This window comes from Euleptes europaea, chromosome 12, assembly GCF_029931775.1.
Source record: "Euleptes europaea isolate rEulEur1 chromosome 12, rEulEur1.hap1, whole genome shotgun sequence".
NCBI lineage: Eukaryota > Metazoa > Chordata > Lepidosauria > Squamata > Sphaerodactylidae > Euleptes > Euleptes europaea.
Window position 1 is genome coordinate 19,169,782 of NC_079323.1, and position 21,515 is coordinate 19,191,296.

The following is a 21,515-nucleotide window of genomic DNA, read 5'->3' on the forward strand; positions in this document are numbered from 1 at the left end:
GCGCGCCCGGCTCCCCCCCGGCCAGGAGCGTCCTGGAAGGGCCTCATGTAGCCGCGGGAAGGCCGCACCTCCGCCGCCGCCGGGCGCACCCGGCTCCCCCCGGCCAGGAGCGCCCTGGAGGGGCCTCCTGCGGCCGCGGGAAGGCCGCACCTCAGCCTTCGCCGGGGGCGCCCGGCTCCCCCCGGCCAGGAGCGCCCTGGAGGGGCCTCCTGCGGCCGCACCTCCGCCTTCACCGGGCGCGCCCTGCTCCCCCCGGCCAGGAGCGATAGGGTATGGTTACTTCACCCTTAGTACCCTGCTCCTTCCTTAACCCCTTCCACCTTCTCTGCATGCCTGCTAGTTCATTAGTAGCCTGAGTTGGATTTGCCACTAGGGCCTTGATCCACATATTAATTAATCTGGGTCTCACAAATAATGAATTGCACATTAGTGAGGAGGTGCAGCTCTCAAGGCAAGGAAAGTTTTTTTAAAAATTTTTTTGCGTCTGCACAATATAAATAAGTCATTCACTGGCTCTCCACCCGTTTTCCTTTTCTTTCCTACCATCTCATGAAGTTCCATTCCAGTGTGTTGCTACTGTGCTTTGCACGCTTAGAGTCTAAAATGGCTTCAAAGTGAAATCAGAATTACAGGCTTGTGCTGTGAAACTTGAGGCTTTAATTAATTAAGTAAAACATTTACACCCTGCCTTTCCTCTTGGATCAATGCCGCTTACAAAAATACTTAAAAACATTTCTGGTTAAAAACAGAATAAAATTACGCCCCCAAAATCTCTCCCTCCCTTCCCTCCTTAAATGATACCTGCCAATTAAAACACCCTGAAGCCTTGCAGCGCCACCTGAAGATGTCCAGGGAGGGCCCCCCCACTTCTTCAGGGAGCCCCATTCCACAGAGCAGGAGCCATGATGGAAAAGGCCTGAGCTCTGGTTGATGCCAGACAGGCCACCCTAAGTGGTGGGATAGCCAATGGATGGCTGCCTGAAGAACGTTGTTGGGCACAGGGACATGCGGAACTATGGAACACCTGGTCAGAGCTTAAAACATGCCCAGTTTAATACCCCCCACATTTGCTGCTGTTGTACATACCTCTGTCAACCCCTGTTCCTAAATATTCCTTTATTCATCAAGCAAGATTTGTCCTTATCTTATAATTTGCTTCTTTTTCTTGGTGAAAATATACATTCTGGTTTACATTGGTACCAGGTTTTTTTCTTCTTTTCCAGATCTCTGTTTAATTGTTTAGAAGATGGATTGTTTTACCTAGCATTTATCTGCAGCACACAACCAGTCCCTTCTGAATCATTTATTCATACAGTTGAACTGACACCTACAGATGTTTTTAAATTATCGTAATTGTTTAGCACTATGTAGAGCAAGCAAAAATCTCTTCAAAAATACAATATTCTGTGTCGGCTTAAGGAAGCTTTAGCTTACCAAGTTATCTTGTTTGGAATGGGGGGGGGATTCGAGAATACATTATCTCAGGATTTTGAAATTTGCTGTTTATATATCATTTTAAATTTGAAGAGCAAGGCACTGAATGTTAAAGATGTTTGTAAGTAAACTGGCTGAATGCTTAGTAGAAAAATGGGTACAGCTTCTTAAAGATCAGTGAGATTGGATGTCGGCTGCCCACAGCCCCTTCTGTCCCTAGGCCCCATTTGGGGGATTTATCTAGCCCCCTTTTCCCGTCAGCCCGTTATTTTCTTCTGTTATCTGCTTCCTCATCCTTCCTTTTCATTTTTCCATCTTTCCCTCAGGTTTCTCCTTCTCATTCCACTGTCTAATAGGTTTCCTTCCTTCTAGAACTCTTGCTTCTTAGTTTGTCACCCATGATCTTTCCGCCCAGCTACCTGTCCCTTAGCCTGTGACTTATCCCTCTCTCTGTCTTCTCCTTCCTCCTAATGGTCATATTCAGGAATCACAAATAAATCTTTGTTTTTGTCTATGATGAACCTGAACTTGGCATGTTGCTATGATTGCACACTCCCTTTGCTTCTCTTCCACTCCTGCACACAGTGCATTTGAAGGTTTCCTGGTTTCTGAAGCCTTGAATCAAACTCCCAGTTTGCAGTGATGACTGATTTTCAACCTGGTCTATTTGGAATTGGTTCCCTTCCTACAAATTGGGATTCGGGTGTCTGTGTTTCGATATTACAGCATATTGAAGTTTGATTCAACGTTTCTGAAATCAGGAAGTGTTTAGTCATGCTCTGGGCATTGGGGGGTAGGGAGAAAGGAATTATTGAGCATGACTCCAAGCCCTTGTTTATGTCTATCACAAACTGAGGCTTGTTCTTGATTCCTGAATGTAGCTTTTAGTAGGAAGGACAAAAAGAGTTAGGGAAACTTCAGAGGCAGAAAGGTTATGGTGAGGGAAGCTGAATGCTGCCAATATCATATCCCCCCCATACATTAACCTGCCTAAGTTGACCTTTTGTGTTTGCTCACAGAAGCTGCATTCTGTCAACACTGTGTCCCTGACCAGTTCCACTTAAGCAGTTAGAGTGTTCTTGAACTTTCAGACAGACAGCTATTTTTAGCTTATATTAAAAAAAATAAATGCCCAGCTTCATTGGCGTTGGGAGCAGAAAGTGTCACAGGCTTTAGAAAGTAGTACAATTTTTTTTACTGTGCAATTAACCGAGCAGAAAATATGCCTTTGCAAGATCTCTTTGCGCTTGTTCAAATTGCACTTGCCAGATTCTAATCTTGTTGCTGGATTAGATTTAGACGAAGGTGGGGTGAAAATTGCTGGAAGGAACGTTAACAGTTTGAGATATGCAGATGATAACATGTTGCTAGCTGAAAATAGTGAAGAATTGAAACGACTTCTGATGAAGGAAAGTGCTAATGCAGGAGTACAGCTGAACATTGAGAAGACAAAAGTAATGATTGCTGGGAAATTACCCAACTTTAAGGTTGATGATGAAGAAACTGAAATTGTTCAAGATTTTCTATTCCTTGGTTCCATCAACCAAAAGGGAGACTGCAACCGAGAAATCAAGAGATTTGAGACTGGGAAGGGCAGGCATGAAGGAGCTAGAAAAGACTCATAAGTGTAAGGATGTGTAACTGACGACCAAAATCAAGTTATTTCATGTCATAGCATTCCCTATAACTATGTATGGGTGTGAAAGCTAGACAATGAAGAAAGCTGACTGGAAAAAGATTCCTTCGAAATGCGGTGTTGGAGGAGAGTATTATGGATACCGTGGGCCACCAAAAAGACAAATAAGTGGATTCTAGATCATATCAAGCCTGCCTGAACTCTCCCTAGAAGCTAAAATGACTAAACTGAGGCTATCATACTTTGGTCATATTATTGAGAAGACAAGAGTTACTGGAAAATACAATAATTCTAGGAAAAGTTGAGGGCAGCAGGAAACGAGGAAGACCCAACATGAGATGGATTGAGTCTATAAAGGAAGCAACTATCCTCAGTTTGCAAGAGCTGAGCAAAGCTGTTAACGATAGAGCATTTTGGAGGACATTAATTCTTAGGATCGCCATAAGTCAGATGCTACTTGACGGCACGTAACACACAATACACGCAGGACTTTCACGTATAGAATATCTCTGCTGTGCACTTAAGTAGATGGCTGGATTGGGTTTACCATGTTATTCAAGTACATTTTAAAAAATCTCTGGCCAGTAGAGATACAGTTTTTGCATCTGTCAATAGGGTGATAGAAGGTCAGGTATAAATCTGGGCATTTGTAGGAATGTCTGTTTCCCAGTTACCTGATTTGGATTTTCCCCCTCATTTATTTTTTTGCAAATGCTATTCCTCCCCTTTCAAAATATTATATTGCTCATTTTTTATTCTAAATGACATTTAAATAAAATGAAGTAGTAGGATGTGCATGGTGGTCCCTGCAGATATTGAAAATCTGTTCTTGCATATCAAATAGGCTCTCCTTTCTGATCACAGCAAACGGTTTAAAAATAGCTTTACAAGCTTTCAGTGCTTCAGAGTTTGAGCTCTTCAGTTAAATTTTTTAAAGCTCACTCATTGGAAGGGATTAAAAAAAAAACCAAATGGAGGGGGAGACGATAATAAATGTTTTGTTCTGCCCCTTTGGGTGGGTACCATGATAGAGACCACTGCTCCAATCTCTCTCCCATTTTATGTTTCCACACCTTGCAGAACAGGTGAGGTGAGGAATATGTTGCTGTTCTGTCTTTGCTTCTAATCTCTTATGACAAAATATTGTCACAGACTCTTAAATTTAATAAGGAACCTTGAGTATAACTGAATCTAGCTGCTACATTAAAGCAGGGTTTTGTATAACAACATACTATAAGCATCCTTGCCAGTTTACAAGGATATTCCATCACTTCCTTATATAGCTTGCTCATCCCAGAACTGTTCTTAGAGTTAGAAAATTCGTAATGTTTCGCTGAGTGACCCCCTTGTAATTTAAAACCTTGTTACTAGCAACATGCCCTTTATTATGGAAGGTGGTGGGACGTGTAGAGGGAACCTGCTGATAAGAAATACAAGTCCAAAGCCTTTGTGGCCATGAAGAACTAGATGCGCATTTACTTTGGATCCCAGTCGTAGGTATTAACCTGTTTTTTTTAACATGGTACTCACTGCTGAAAGAGAGAGAAGAAAATAAGAGGAAAAAAGCTAGCAAGCGAAACACAAGGCTATTTATGGCAGCAGCTGTGTGTTTGTGTGTTTTTCTGATGTATTCTTTCATTGCACACTGTGGGGGAGTGGACACTCTAAACCACAGCAGCCACCAAATTTTCTAAGGTGACAGTATTCCTGAGCTGCAAAGCTGGCTTTTCAAGGGGAGTATATCAGAGGAGCTTTCCCACTGGTTGTTTGTTTGGATGTGTTTTGGCTCTTCTATAAGTTCCTGCAAGTGTTGTGTGTTGTACGTTTTTGGCATATTGTTCGAAGATCAATGAGTGCCAGAGCCATTGTCACACTAGCTGTATTTAAAACAAATGCCCTTGTCAAACCTCCAGGGCCAAAGACCACTTTTTCACTTGGGCGTTCCCTTAGTCTCTCCAACAAAGGGCCGACACCCAAGCGATATGGTTTATTGCATAGTTTGCTTGAAATAACAGAGCTCCATGTTCAAATGCCAGATTACAGTCTAGAGGTCCACTTATCCCTTACTGTCTCCACTTGGTTCCTTCAAGGTTCTGGTCCTATTCCCAGGCCTGGTTCCTTTCTAGAATTCCTTACTTGCTGCCTCCTGGCTGTTGCTCCCTTATCACAGGGTTCGGCGCTGAGGTAGACAGGCCCCATTAAAATAAACCTGCTGCTCTCCTGGAGAGAGTCTGTGGCTCAGTGGTAGAGCATTTGCTTGGCATGCAGAAGGTCAATCCGTGGCATCTCCTGTTAAAAGGACCAGGCAGTAGGTGATGTGAAAGAACTCCACCTGAGACCCTGGAGAGCCACTACAAGTCTGAGTAGACAGTACAGACTTTGATGGACCGGCTGTCTGATGTAGTATATATTGCTCATCCTCTTGCCACATCCCTCTCTGGTTTGCTTGGCCTACTCTTGAGAAGCCTTTTATTTCCCAGGAGGTCTCTACTACTGAGGTAGCCTTTACTTCTGAATCAACAGAAAATTATGAAAAGTATTTGAAGGGCTGTCACCTAGAGGAGGGCAGGGAGCTGTTCCTGTTGGCAGCAGAGGATAGGGCTCGCAATAATAGGTTTAAATTACATGCGAAATTTTTTTTTACAGTAAGAGTTGTTCAACAATGGAATCAGCTTCCTAGGGAGGTGGCAAGCTCCCCCTCACTGGCAGTCTTCAAGCAGAGGCTGGGAAAAAACTTGTCAGGGGTGCTCTAGGCTGGACTACATGGCCTATATGGCCCCTTCAAACTCTATGATTCGCTTCCTTCAAGGGATTCTTATCAATTATTTTGTCACTTCTGACACATGCCTCTTGCCAGAATACTATTCTGCAATGAAAGACAATTGAAATGCATTGCTTAAATCTGAGAACAGGAAGTTGGCAATCTTTCTCCGGAACTCACATGTATTGCTTATCCTCCTAATCTTGCATTGGAACAAACTCAACCCAAAAGCTATCTAAATTAAACCTTTGCTGAAAGGTTTAATTTCAGCACTGATCCACAGTGCCAGACCACAAGGCACAAAGACCAGACAGAAGCTTGCGCTGCATACCATTAACAGTTTCTGAATCCAGTTTGGCTTCAAGAAAGCAACCCCTAACTATGTGATATAGTACAGGCAGATAATATAAAGCAAACTAAGCATCATATAATATAAACTTGGGGGAAAAATCCCTTCAATAGATCTTGCTTTTCATTCTTTGGAACAATTACAATCAAAATATTGTGCAAAGATTAACTTTTTGTGAGGGTGATCCCTCTGCAAGATGATTTGCCTAAATGAGAAATCACTTTGTTTCTTAGCTGAGAGGTATGGATCATACTCTTGAATTTTGTTTATGAGACTATTGAACTTCATCTTGCAGTCTTCCCTAAACAAAATTTCCACGTAAATCTGTGGAAGCTTTTAACCCAATTTCTGTTGCAGTCAGTGTCATAGCCTAGCTGAGAAACATGATGATGATTAATATCTCAAAGTCAAATTATCAAATTGGAATTGGATATATTAAAGGCTACCAAAAATCTCCATTAGAAGCAGACAGCAGGAGGAGGCAGGTAATTAACTGCAGTGGCTTAAGCAATTCGAGAAAAATGACTTTTACCTTATTTTTAAAAAACTTAACGTATTTTTCGCTCCATAAGACGCACTTTTTTCCTCCTCAAAAGTGAGGGGAAATGTCAGTGTGTCTTATGGAGCGAATGCAGCGGTAGCGGGGCGCGGAGCCGGGACGCCGGGGCCGGCTGGGATGCCGCCAGCCAGCTGGGGGGGAGGCCCCTCCCATCCGCCCAGCGCAGCAGCAGTGGGGCGCGGAGCCGGGCAGCCCCAGGAGCTGCCTCGGGTGCTGCCAGCCAGCTGGGGGGGGAGGAGGACCCTCCCATCCGCCCAGCGCAGCAGCAGCGGGGCGCGGAGCCGGGCAGCCCCGGGAGCCGGCTCGGGTGCTGCCAGCCAGCTGGGGAATGGGAGGCCCCTCCCACCCGCCCAGCGCAGCAGCAGCGGGGCGCAGAGCCGGGCAGCCCCGGGAGCCGGCTCGGGTGCTGCCAACCAGCTGGGGGGTGGGAGGCCCCTCCCATCCGCCCAGCGCAGCGGCAGCAGGGCGCGGAGCCGGGCAGCCCCGGGAGCTGGCTTGAACGCAGCCAGCCAGATGGGGGGGTCGGAGGCCCCTCCCAGCCGCCCAGCACAGCGGTAGCAGGGCGCGGAGCCGGGACGCCGGCGCTGGCTTGAATGCCGCCAGCTAGCTGGGGGGGGTGGGAGGCCCCTCCCAGCCACCCAGCGCAGCGGCAGCGGAGCTGGGCAGCCCCGGGAGCCGGCTTGGACACCTCTGTGCTGCCATCCCAGGTAGCGCAGAGGAGTTTAAAGACCCCCCTGCCCGGCTTTCAGGGAATCCCTGGAAGCCCAGCGGGGGAGGGGGTCTTTAAACTCCTCTATGCTGCCTGGGATGGCAGCGCAGAGCACTTTCAAGACCCCCCCCCTCCGGGCTTCCAGGGAGTCTCTAGAAGCCCGGCGGGGGTGGGGGAGGTCTTGGAAAGTGATCTGCGCGGCCCCGCCTGCCTCCCAGCTGGCCGTCGGGGCGGGGAACGCCGCTCACTCCATCCCGACGCGCCCTCCATAAGACAAGCTTTTAGAGGAGGAAAACAAGATTTTTTCTTGTTTTCCTCCTCTAAAAACTAGGTGCGTCTTATGGAAAGGTGCGTCCTATGGAGCGAAAAATACGGTTGTATCACACTATGAAACATACTGTTTTGGGGTTAGAAATCTAAAAAGGTACCTGCAAATGGACTGCTCACATGCATGTTTATTCAAAAGTAAGTCCCAGTAAGCGGAGGTCAGTGTGGTAGTTAAGAGCGGTGGACTCTAATCTGGTGAACTGGGTTGGTATCCCCACATGAAGCCAGATGGGTGACCTTGGGCTAGGCACCGCTCTTTTAGAGCACTCTCAGCCTCACCTACCTCACAAGGTGTCTGTTGTGGGGAGAGGAAGGGAAGGAGACTGTAAGCTGGTTGATTCTCCTTAAAAGATTAAAAACAGCTCTTCTTCTGAATGGGCCTTACTCCCACATAACGATAAAATAGGCTTTCCACATTTCCCCTGGAAGTAATGTCAGTCCTCTCTAGGAATCAGCAGAAACGCTATGGTAAAACTGTAATTTCCAGTAATTCCTAGAGAGGCATGACATCTCATTGGGGTTTCCCCCTAAGTGATGTCACACAAATGGCCTAATGGCCATTAAAAAAAATCTGCTGCCATTGGAGCAGTGGTAGTGGCAGAAAATGAAAGGTAGGGATTGGGGATCCATCGCTGGAGGTCTGGCAATCCTAGATACGCAGGATTACAATCTTGTTTACTTGAAGAAAACCCTGAAATACCAATCCAAATATATTAAATTAATATTAACCACAGATCAGTAATTGTTCTTGGCTTTACAGTTGGCTCCAGGGTATATTCGAACGTGATTGTCCATTAAGACCATTTTATGTGTATATTTATGTGCTAAGGTAAAGGTCCCCTGTGCAAGCACCGGGTCATTCCTGACCCATGGGGTGACGTCACATCCCGACGTTTACTAGGCATACTTGGTTTACGGGGTGATTTGCCAGTGCCTTCCCCAGTCATCTTCCCCAGCAAGCTGGGTTCTCATTTTACCGACTTCGGAAGGATGGAAGGCTGAGTCAACCTTGAGCCGGCTACCTAAAACCAACTTCAGTCGGGATCGAACTCAGGTCATGAGCAGAGCTTGGACTGCAGCTTACCACTCTGCATCACTTATGTGCTAAGCAACAATCAAATAAAAGCAATTAAACCACAAATATAATTTTACAAATAAAAAATAAAAGACCAAAAATAAAGCGAGATAGCAGCTTAAAATTCAACTCCTTTAAAAGAAACATAAATTCCATTAACTTGAAATCTGTTTCAATGTTTTGTTTGGCCATCACAGCTGACTTATGGCAACCTCATTGAGTTTTCAAGACAAGAGACGTTCAGAGGTGGTTTGCCATTGCCTGCCTCCATGTCACGCCCCTGATATTCCTTGGAGATTGCCCATCCAAATACTAGCCAGGGTGACCCTTCTTAGCTTCTGAGATCTGATGAGATGGGGCTAGCCTGGGGCTATCCAGGTCAGGACATTTCAATAATAGCAGCATTGAATTAAAAGCAGCATTTCATCAGAGCCATCAAGAATATATGCAGACCAAAAGGGAAAGATAGGAATGGGGGAAAAAATCCAGTCAAAATCTCTGAAAACAAAAATGTCTTCTCCTGTCTCCTTAGACTCAACAAGCTTGATGCCAAACCAATCTTTGTGGGGGAGAATTCTGCAATCTGTTCTGCTATTTTGAAATATCTTTTAGACAGGTTTTGCCTTGAAGGCTGTTTAAGGCATCTTTTTCTTGAGATAAAGGAAATCAAGCCTTACTAAGAGGCAGAGATCCTGTGTCGAGAAAGATCCTTGTGCTGTGGTGGCAGCTGCTGCCAAAGCAACATTTAAAAAAATCTGCACAGCCAATCAGAAGCCTTGCTGGGCAAAAGCCCTACCTGGTTCCTCCCACTTCCTCAATACACTTGGCAGGCACCAGAAAAGCTGGCTTCCATGGGCACCATGTTGGGGACCCCTGGCTTACGGAACATAACGTGTGGGACTATATTGTATTCTAGCTTGTGTAGAAAATGGTTAGAACAAATGTTTGTCTCCATATATTTTATATACTTAAGCAAAGGTATTTCTTTTGCATCTGTTATAGCTCTCTTCTTGAAGTAAAACAATCCACAAAGAAGCATGTTGTGTATGTATTCGTAGGCCTTTCCCACAATGCAGTTTCTCCTCCCACCATCTTCGTGTCAGTTGCCTGTCTTAAAGTTGTTGCAGCCAGCAGTGTAAAACGGAGCCTTCTGCAGACGTTCTTCACAGAGCATTCTTAATTCTCTACCACCATCACATCATATCTATACAAAGCTGTTGAGCAGAACTTTTCCTAGGCGTGAGGAGTCTTTTAATCAAAAACTTCCCTTCCGGCCATTTCTGCAGAATGTTATCAGAACTTATAACAGTTGCTCGGGAGGATGTACAGCCTGATATATAGACTAGTTGCATGGAGAAGCACCGCCTCCCAGGTCCGCACTCGATCCTTGTATATCCTGGTTTATTGCATCTTGCTGGAGGGGGATTGTCAGGTTGCTTTTTCCGGGAACTAATTAATGCTTCGGTAAAAGAGCTTGCAGTGCTGAACCACACTGAAACCCTTCTCAAAGAAGCCATTCACTAGACACAAACAAGGTGAATAATGCTCTGGTTGTAAATAGCTCCTCTTGGGCAAGGTGCTCATGCAGTTCTTCTAGGGTTGCCAGGTTTATCAGTGATTTATTGCTATTCCCAGTGGTATACATCTACACCAGCTAATTAAGATGAATATTGGGGTACTTCATGCTCTAATAGTTCTGGTGTAGTGGTTAAGAGCTGTGGTTTGGTGGACTCTGATCTGGAGAACCGGGTTTGATTCCCCACTCCTCCAGATTAGCGGCGGAGGCTAATCTGGTGAACTGGATTACACACTCCTACACACAAAGCCAGCTGGGGGGTCACCTTGGGCAAGTTACAGTTCGATTAAGAGCTCTCAGCCCCACCTACATCACAGGGTGTCTGTTGTGGGGAGGGGAAGGAAAGGTGATTGTAAGCCGGTTTGAGTCTCCCTTAAGTGGTAGAAAAAGTCAGCATATAAAAACCAACTCTTCTTCTTCTTCTGTTCTGGCTGGCACTAGATAGTGTTATTGGAGCACAGCTTTTCATCCCCTTGAATGGAAACACGACACGCAGTGTGCCAGTGGTGGTTGTGGCAGCGGGGCAGGTTTGGCCTGCTGATCACAACTCTATTCTCTGTCTCCGTAGGTAAGGAAATTTGCACAGGACAGGAAACAGCATGCTCAGTTTCCAGTGAATTTACTCTAGGAACCGTACATATTGTCTGATAGTATTCAGTTTGGAGTGGGAGGGGAGGGCAGAATCAGAACGACAGGAGCCTACCTTAAAATATTTGCTGTGAAGGCAACTGATTCCACCATACACCCTTCCAGGGCACTTAGCAAAGAGTTTATTTTTAGACACATCTATGCTTTGATTTAAGAAGCATCTGTAAACAAAGGAAGGGGAAAGCTATGCACCATGATACTTTCATTGCTAATAAAACATCAAGAGATGATATTTACCATAAATACATTCAGCCTGTATATGGTAAATTTGTTTTATGATTCTTTAAAAAAAAAAAAACCTTCAGAATTCCCAGGGCAAAAGAATTGAAAGGCTAATGACAAATTCCTTGCTTCCGTAGAAGGTTTAGACTGCTTACAAAGCCATTTAGTGTCAATTATTTTACCCGATCAGCTAATATGCTGATATATTCCTTGCTTAAGGAGTCCGTTAAATGTCACAGTGACAAAGTTAATTGCATGCTTACATGCTACGAAATCTCACAATAAAGACCTTGACTAAAAGACCTTTTATTGCTCGCTGTACCCAGGGCTGGGTGTATTTTGTGCCAAGAAAATTCAGATTCAGCTGCCATCAATTAGTGGCATATTTGCATATCTTTTCGTTAGTAGAATTTATTCTGCTCACAAGGTTTAGAGTTTTCAAAGAACTTGAAATCTGTGTTAAGGGCTAGGTGGGCACAACAGTAGAAAAAACAGGTATATTTATTGGGAATATACAAATATTTTATTGGTTTAGCTATTAATTCCTCAAATTTCTCCTCAACAGGGGTTCAAAATGCTTATAGCATCTTTATTTTATCATCCCAACAACATGAGGCAGCTTAGGCTGAGAGAGAATGGCTTGACCCAAGGTCAGTCATTCTCTCTCAGCCTAATTTACCAAGGTCACCCAGAAAGCTTCCAAGGTAGAGTGGTGATTTGAACCTGGTGTTTGAGATCCTAATTCAACACCCTACACTGCGCTAGATCTCAGAATGGGAGTCATGAAACTGGAGCCCCTCCATGTTAAAACTTCCCAGTGCATTTGAGCGCATGATAAAAACAGGTTTGGTGGGAAGTGGGGAAGCCGCCAGCCTCCCAGCATATGATTGGTTCCAGAGAATCCCTCCCAGTTTGGGGGCCCAAGGACTAAAACTGTCAGCTTGTTTGGGAAAAGTTTAAAGGACAAGCAAGGATCGAGGTGTGTGTGTGTGTGTGGGGAGGACAAAACCTGAAGCTGTACCAAGGTTGGAGAGCAGTCTTTGTTAAGTCCCAGCCACCTTCGAACCCATTCTTCAGAAGAGGAATGTTGAGGTAAAGCGCAGATCAGTCTGGGTCAGCCAGTTATTCTCTTCTTTATTTCTAGTTCTCTACAACATCTCTAGCTGTGCTCTAATTAATTAATAATTTATCTATGCTGGCTTTTCTGTAGGATTTATGCTGGTTATTGAAATCCTTTTCTTGTAAAATGTGCTCACATCATTGAACTCTTACTCATGCACCCTAGCTCAGGGGTGTTGAACTCAATTGTTACGAGGGCCAGATATGACATAAATGTCACTTGGTTGGGCCGGGCCATGCCTCGCCAGCCCAAGTAGAGAGTGGTGGGTGCTGCCTTGGCTGGCTCATGGGTTGGATAAGAGCTCTTAAGAGGCCAGAACTGGCCCGCAGGCCTTATGTTTGAAGAAGAGGAGTTGGTTTTTATATGCCGACTTTCTCTACCACTTAAGGGATACTCGAACCTTCCCTTCCCCTCCCCACAGTAGACACCCTGTGAGGTAGGTGGGGCTGAGAGAGCTCTGACAGAGCTGTAACTTGCCCAAGGTCACCCAGCTGGCTTCGTGCATAGGAGTGGGGAAACAAATCCAGTTCATCAGATTAGACTCCGCCGCTCATGTGGAGGAGTGGGGAATCAAACCGCTCCAAACCACCGCTCTTAACCACTACACCACGTTGGCTCTCTTCCCCTTCCCTAGCTGTTCTCACATGCACATGCTGCAAGCAGACGCTGTGGGGAAGTGGGATTTAGGGACCTTGAGTTGATGGCATAGCTATAGATAGCCATGGAAGTTTTTTTGGGGTGTGAACAAACGGCTCCACAAGGCACTGCAAACGCGTAGCTGCAGCTCCTATGATTGGGAATGTTGAGGTGGATGGCAGTTGGAGAAAATGGACAGTTGAAAAGAGAGATGAGGTGTTTTCTCCGAAGAAGTGGATGGTTTATATGGGAGGAGAAGTTCCAGAGAAGGCAGCCTAAAGAGCAATGAGAAGGCAGTGGGCAGAAGAGTGGCCATTTTCTGGCTTGGGCCTTTTGTTCAGGAGAGGGGCGTTTTGTTAGTTTTTGTTGTTGTTGCTTTTCTGTCTCTGTCTCACCAAGCATCCAGATGTTCCTGGAGCGTGGAAGTTGGTTCCCACAAACTGAGATTTACTTAATCCTTCAGTCTGGATTTGGGGCTATGCAATGTATTTTATTGTTAACACTGTTTTGTTCAGAACTCCCTTTTCTCTTCCTTTGTAATCCCTACCGTTCCATAAAAGCTGTGCTTGGTTGAGCAAAAGTGACCGCTCGTGTGACCACTAATCCATCCCTTCTGAGGCTGGAAGGGTTACCACTGCATCCTTCAGCTGTGTTTTACTGATGTTTGCCATGAGTTACTGTTGCTGTATGCGACACATCCTGATCTGTTTTATCCTGAGTCAGATTACTGGTCCTTCTAGTCCAGTTCTGCCTAATCAGACTGGCTGCTAATCTCAAAACAAAGGCTTTTCCCATCCATTATGTTTGACACCTTGAGTTGGAATGGCCAGGGATTTAACCTGGAACTTTATGTATACAGAGCATGTGCTGTTCTACTGAGCCTTGTCGGGGTAAGGAAAGAGCTTGCACTTCACGAAGCTGCCATCTGGGCTTCCTTATATAGATGCCCGCCTTGCATTTTAAGAACCCATGGATGCAATTAATGCCATTCAGTTGAAGTGCACAAGCCTGCAGCAGAAAGTGTTCCCGCACCAAGGAAATGAATGGCGACTATGTCATATGACCATGCTCCTGAGTTTCAGTGGCGCTTGTACCCGGAGAACTACTCAGCTGAACCGAGCCCTTTCTGTGCATATAGCCGTAAAACTTTGTTATGCAAATGTCATAACAGAACCCTGGCTTGAGTAATACTGTTGCTTTGGTATGCTCCTTGTTTTTTTGTCTATGATTTATGGTCATACCGGTTTAACATTTTACCTAAGGTAAAAATCAATTGCTTTTTTAAAAAAAGTTTGTTTTTTGTATACACATACATCATTTACCAGTGTTTCGTCAGGTAGCAAAGGAGCCAGATGTTGGAGTCAGGGCAAGGCCAAGTATTTAGAGTGCCCCAAACTGGTGCCTGCCCCCTAAAAATGCTACCATTTGTGCTTTTTCCAGAACTCCCCAAAAAAATCAGAATTCCCAGTACACACATCCTGCCTTTTCTTGGTTAAGGGAATCCCTCTGATATTGCCTTTGCAAAGCCTCCTCAAAGTATTAAGAATACTTGCTCAAGATTTTTTTACCTGTACTTAGTTTGAATGGCAGTGTATTTTCAGAAGAGCACAAACAAACATTTCAGTGTATAACTTACAAACTACTATCTGGAAGATACAGGGCGCAAGTTAGAATGTGCAAAGAAATAACAATGTTTTTCTGTGTCCAGCTTTTCCTTTGGACCTAACTGACCCCTGAGGTACTACAGACTATTACAGCAGTTGGCTACTGACTGAAAAGCATGTGTTTTCTTGCTGAATTGCAGTGCTGCAAAATGGCTGAAAAGCCTGCTGCAAAGCATACTATTTAAATATTTGCACCCCACTTTTCTCCTTGACGATATCCAAAGCGTGTTACAACAGAAAAATCTACTATATACGTAAAACAATAGCAACAACATTTTGTTTTTTTAGGACTTTTAAATTGATTTTTAAGGGGTTTTATTATAACTTAATTTTTATCTTATTGTGTAAATCACATTGTGCCTGGCCGGGGAGGGCGGGTAGAAGATTGACAAAATAATAAACACAACAAACTACATCTTGGGCTAATCCTACACACATTTGCTTGGCTCATCAGAAGACGTAGGGTACATGCATAGAGCAAGGGGTCATTGGGGGAGTTGGTGGGGGGGAGGTAGCTGTGAATTTCCTGCACTGTATAGGGGATTGGACTAGATGACCTTTGTGGTCCCTTCCAGCTCTGTGTTTCTATGGCTGTAGCCCATGGCCTACAAACAAAGTGCCAGGCATCCTTTGGTTCTTACCGTTTGGCTTGCACCCAAGCACTTGTGCTTCTGGCCCCACCCAAGCACTAAACCATAACAATACTTAACTTTGAATCCACAGTTAACTTTTATTTGTCAAACACAGAATGTCCTTGTGGTAAATGCTTAGTGGTTCAAGCTATGCAATTTTAGTCTCTTTGCTACTGAATATGCCAATACTCCTTTATAGGCAGGATATTGATCACATTCTGTTTGTGGACTGCACTGACCTCATTTATTTTCCCCTAGGTTTGCTCTGGCAAGTTATACTAAGTACTGAAAGCCATTGATTTTCTGAAGAGCAGAGTGAATAGATAAAGCAATCAATTACCCCAGTTAGCTTCCATACTGCAAATGGTTAGAAAATAAGTTACGAATAAGGTCTGACTTGAAAGAATCTCTTTTATCCTGGTTATTAATTTTACTTCCGTATGTGAACTTTGAGGCGGTATCAACAAAAACTTATGTTTTGTGCTGCTGCTTAAAGATGTATCAGTAACGTTTGAAGTTTTGGAAAGTAGGTGGGGCTTTCGCCCAGCAAGGCTTCTGAATGGCTATTGGAGATTTGATTGGCGCTGCAGATTTTTTTTAAAAAAACGTTGCTTTGGAAGTAGCTGCCGCCACAGAATAAGAAGCTTCACTTCCATTTTGCAGCTGGCTCTGCCTTCTTCGTCAAGCCATTTTATGCTGCATCCACCACATCGTGTCAGAATTCCTCAGGTGCCTGCTGGCTCAAAAAGGTTGGGGAACCCTGGTTTAGTGACATAGCCCCAGTGCTAGGGTTCCCAACCTCCAGGTACTAGCTGGAGATCTGCTATTACAGCTGATTTCAAGCCGATAGAGATCAGTTCACCTGGAGCAAATAGCCACTTTGGCAATTGGATTTTATGGCATTGAAGTCCCTCCCCTCCATAAACCCCACCCTCCTCAAGCTCCGTCCCCAAAACTTCCCACCTGTGGTGAAGAGGGGCCTGGCAACTCTACCCAGTGCAGAAGAAGAAGAGTTGGTTTTTATATGCCGACTTTCTTTATCACTTCAGGGAGACTCAAACCAGCTTACAATCACCTTCCCTTCCCCTCTCCACAACAGACACCCTGTCAGGTAGGTGAGGCTGAGAGAGTGTGACTAGCCCAAGGTCACCCAACTGGCTTCGTGTGTAGGAGTGGGGAAACAAATCCAGTTCACCAGATTAGCCTCCGCTGCTCATGTGGAGGAGTGGGGAATCAAACCTGGTTCTCCAGATCAGAGTCCACCGCTCTTAACCACTATACCACGCTGCCTCTCGGCACTTGCATTGTGCATGTGCACCTTGTGAACTATAAAAGCCCAATGCAGCTCTCCAGCCATGCTTGTGGCCTCTGTTTGCCCGCTGGGTTTGAAAGTCCAGACAAGCAGCAAGGCCAAGAGGTTTGCTGCGCCTCTCGAGCAGCACAAACAGGAAGCATGTCAGATCTTTAGATTGCTGCAGAATGCATCTTTTTATTTGCGGGTCACCAGTTGCGTAGCCCCGCTTTAGGTGTTTGTGTCTTGGCTACGCTGCACTGAGCTACTGAATTAATATCGGAGTTAGGAAAGAAGCGAGTCAGCAGGCGGAAAAATGATATTTACAATAAGCATTTTAAAGCCTGGGTAGACCTGTGTGTCGCTGCTATATTTTATATTTTCCAGTGGCTGGAAAAAACTATTCACACAGTTTTGCCTGTATTTGTCATAATAATTGAGATTAGATTTATGGAATACATGGTGGGTAATAGCAACATTTTTAAAAAAAATCTGTCCTGCTCAAGCATTAAATGTTCCATTAACATGTATTTCATAACTTTTAAAATCAGAAGTAGGCGTACAGATTGAAATATTCGTATTGCCTAGTCTTTAAACAGTAGTTATGTGGGTAAATGAATAATTTTTGTTTTTTATGTTAATCTGTGTAGGGGAGGGGGCAATTTATGGAATATTCTGAACATTACTTTTAAGGTAATATTTCTGATTAAAATGCAGGGCACAATTGGATAAGAAACTGCATGTGCTGCGCTTGCAAATGATTCAGTTTATTATTACCTTGTTCTTGGAAAACATTATCGCAAATAATGTGCATGCATTAACTTCTTTCTCTGTCAAATTGGTGTTTTCAAATTCTTATACAGTCTCAAGAGATTTATTCCATGTCTGGCAATGTGTCCCATTAGATCACCAAGAGAAAAGAAGATTTTTTTAAAAAAAACTGTGAAAACACTCCCCCCCCCCACACACACCACCTTTTTCACTTTCAAAAACAAACAGACAAGCACATATTTCAGTGATTTAAATGATTAGGAAGAAACCTGATTTAGGTGGTGTGATGGAAGGAATAAATAAGCTGGGGCCTGATTTAGGGTTGCCAGTCTCCAGGTGGTAGCTGGAGATTTCCCAGAATTACAGCTCATCTCCAGGTTACAAATGTCAGTTCCCCTGGAGAAAATGGCTGCTTTGGGAGTTAGACTATATGGCATTATACCCCACTGAGGTCCCTCCCAAAACTCCAGGAATTTCCCAGCCGAGAGCTGGCAACCCTAACCATTGGTAAGGCTGGTGCCCCACCTCCTTGCTACTCTCTTGTTGGTTATTTTGGTGCTAGTCTCATCTTACCGAACACGGGATGGGATTTCGATTCATTTAATTAATTCCTCACATTTATATCCTACTCTTCCTCCATGGAGCTCAGGCACATGGATGGATGATCCCATTTATTTCCTCACAAGATCTCTGTGAGGTAAGTTAAGCTGAGAATGACTGGGCCCAGGCCATCCTGTGATATATGTGGCCCATGCAGGGTCTTAGATCCTGGTCTTTCCAATCCAAGCCCAACATGCTAATACTTTCACCTCACGGGCTTCTTGGTGAATGTGGCCAATACCTGGCTCAAAGTGGTTTCTGGAGTGGCTGTTAAATGGTGCTGCTACACATGGATTGTTCACCTTACCTTTACAGACTGTACATAATAATAGTAATAAATAACAACACATGTAGAAGTGTGCCCTAATTATGATTGGGTGTCCCTTCATTGAAAGTTCCTATTACATGTAGGGGTCTCTGTAAATGAAATTCTATAAGTGGGTTTCTTGGCATGACCAATTCACATGAGGAACATTGACTGATGATCTCATGGATGAAATTTAGAGCGTGTTCCTGAGATCTGAGGACGAAAGCCCTCAGGCTAGTCTGGACTAGTTGCCTAGTTCTGGGCTAGTTCTTTTGAGGATTCTCAGACATGACTACATCATTTGTATCTCTGCATCGAAGCCCCCTGCTCATTTCTCTCTGGTTGTATTTTTTCCCTCCAGTTTTATACCATGATTTATTGAGCCCTTTGTGCAATTGAAACAGGTGGCAGAATCCTTTAAAAAAAAAGAAATAGCAGAGCCAGACCACATGCAGTGAAAAGGTTCGCAGAACAAATCAATCTGAACATGATGCCTGTAATTAAAGCTGAGATGTGTACACATTTCCTTCTCATTTATCACCACTGTGGCTTAAGATCCAGATTGTGCACCCGTTGAACCAACATGAAAAAAGTATGATGAATATCTCCTGTTCTACCCCCAGACATCTCTGCCCCTTTGTGCTATGGACTGCAGTTTATCTGAACTTTGCCATAGTTGTAGAATGGAAAGGTCAAAGGGCACCGCTGAACTAGGAAGTCCCTTTTCCCGCTCCAGGCAAAAGGGGCATCTTGAAGCTTGGGTTTTCCCGCCCTTTGCTCGGGGAGGCAGGACCAAATCTTCTCATTTCCTGTCTCCTGGGCGGGAAAGCCTCTAGCTTCCACTTTTAGTCCTGCCTTTGCGGGGAGAGCAAGCAACTCGCAGAGCTCTGTTGCCTCTTCTTTCTGGTTCGTCTTATTTGTGTTAGTCGTGTCTGTTCTTCGTTCCCGTTGTGCTCCTTCCGTCCTCCGTCCCAGTCTGTCTGTCTGTCTAAAAAAAAAAAAATTAGTTAGAAATCGCCCGACCCGATCCAAGATGGCGGACGCGGCGAAGGACGTCCCTAGAGAGGACGACCTGTTATCCGTAAAGGACTATGATCAGTCCCTCAAGACTCTGGGGCCTCAGTCCCTGGGGGAATCCTCCGTCAGCCGCCAAGGCGGACTCTCAGAGGACGCCAGCCATGCCGGCCCCTCCTCCTCCTCCTCTAAGAAGAAAGGAAAGGTGGGGGCGAAGCGAAAGCACACAGGCGGCAAGGCTCCCGGCTCAGGCGGCTCCAACAACAAGAGCCGAAAGCAATCGCTGGACCCAAAGCACAGCTCGGGTGTCCAGACGGCCGCGCCTACCGACTCCTCTTCCTCCTCTCGATGTGCTGAGCAGTCGGTCCGTTCCAGCCCAGGGAGAAAAAACGGATCACACGACGGTAACGTACCAGGCGCCGGGAACTTGCAGGCGTGGGCAACCATGTTTTCTGTAAGCGATATGGAGGCGATTATTGAGAGAGTCCTGGACCGCAGACAGGCTAGACAAAGCGCCCCCATTCTGGCCCCACAAGTCCATCAGCACAGGGCACACACATCTCCCTCCAGATCTATGGCTAGCGAACCCTGCTGCAGCCAATCTTGCTCCCTTGCCCCCCTGCACTCTAAGGCTGCCCCAAAGGCTTCCAGTGGCGGTGCTCAAGCACATGAGGAGCAAGCTGATGATTCCCAATCATATTATTCTGAAGAAGATAGAGAGGAGGGAGAATACAACTCTGACACAGAGATTGATATCTCACCAGGGGAAGAGCAGCCTAGGCTTTTCTCCCCTGAAGATTACCAGTACCTACTCTCTAAGGCACTTGTGGCATTGGAGCTTTCTGATCAGCCATCCACTAAGGCAGATGAGTCTGTTCCTAAGGTCTGGCCAGTAGGCTCTAAGGATTACTTCCCTCAGGGTGCCCCTAAAGCCAAAAGGGTCCCCCTCCCTGAGTACTTTGTAAGGCTCATTAGAGCGGAGTGGGAAAAACCCACTCAAAACAGACAATTCCCATTATCAATCAAAAAGCTGTATGAGATGACTCCACCAGCCATGGAGTTTCTGGCCTTACCAGTAGTAGATGCCCCAGTGGCTTCCCTGCAATCCCCAGATGGTCTATCAGAGGAGGGGGTGGGCACCATAAAGGACCAATTTGACCGTAAAATGGAATTCTTATCCAGAAAAATTCATGAATCCACAGCTCTCACTATTCAAGCCAATGCTACGGCTGCCATCATAGCCCGGGCCTCCATTGCATGGGCTAAAAAGATTTCTCAGCTACTAGCAGGAGCAGACAGAAGAATCAGATGGCATGGACAGAATAATTTTAGCATCTTCTTTCCTTGCGGACGCAGCCCTGGATGCCCTCACCTTCTCGGCCAGATCCATGTCCTCCAACGCGGCAATCCGTAGGGCGCTTTGGCTCAGAACCTGGCAAGTGGACTCAAAGTTTAAGTCCGTTCCTCTCTCCTACCCTCTTCAAGAAGGGAAACTATTTGGCGAACGTCTTGACAAGATGTTAGCAGAAACCAAGGACAAGAAGCGAGCCATGCCCAAGTCATCCAAAAAAGAACAGAAGGGTTTTTCTCATTCCTTTCGCTCATCTCACACCCTTCAACGATTCAGACAGGACCAGAGACGACCTTTCTGGTCTCACAACAACAACCAGCCCTTTCGTAGACAAGGACAGGGCCGTTTCAACAGCCGACCTTACCACTCCCAGTTCAGAGGAGGGGACAAGGCCAGCAAATTCCCTAAGACCAACAAACAGTGACGCCAAAACAATTCCCGTGGGGGGAAGACTCCAACACTTCTACCCACGGTGGGTGGGCTCCCAGTCGGATGCCTGGGTGCTCCAGCTGATACAGGAGGGCTACAAAATCGAATTCCGCACCCTCCCTCCAGACCGCTTTGTGCCCTCTCCAAGATCCAAATCAGAAGCCAAACATCTCAGAACCATACAAGCAATCAACCATCTTCTTCACATCAGTGCAATAGAAAGAGTCCCTCTCCCGGAGCAGTTTGCAGGGGTCTACTCGACCTTCTTCACTGTTCCAAAGAGGAACGGGGACTGGAGGGCTATTCTAGACCTAAAATTTTTAAACAAATATGTCCCCACAAAACATTTCAGGATGGAGACTCTACACTCCATCATAGAGGCTTTAAAACACGGATCTTACATG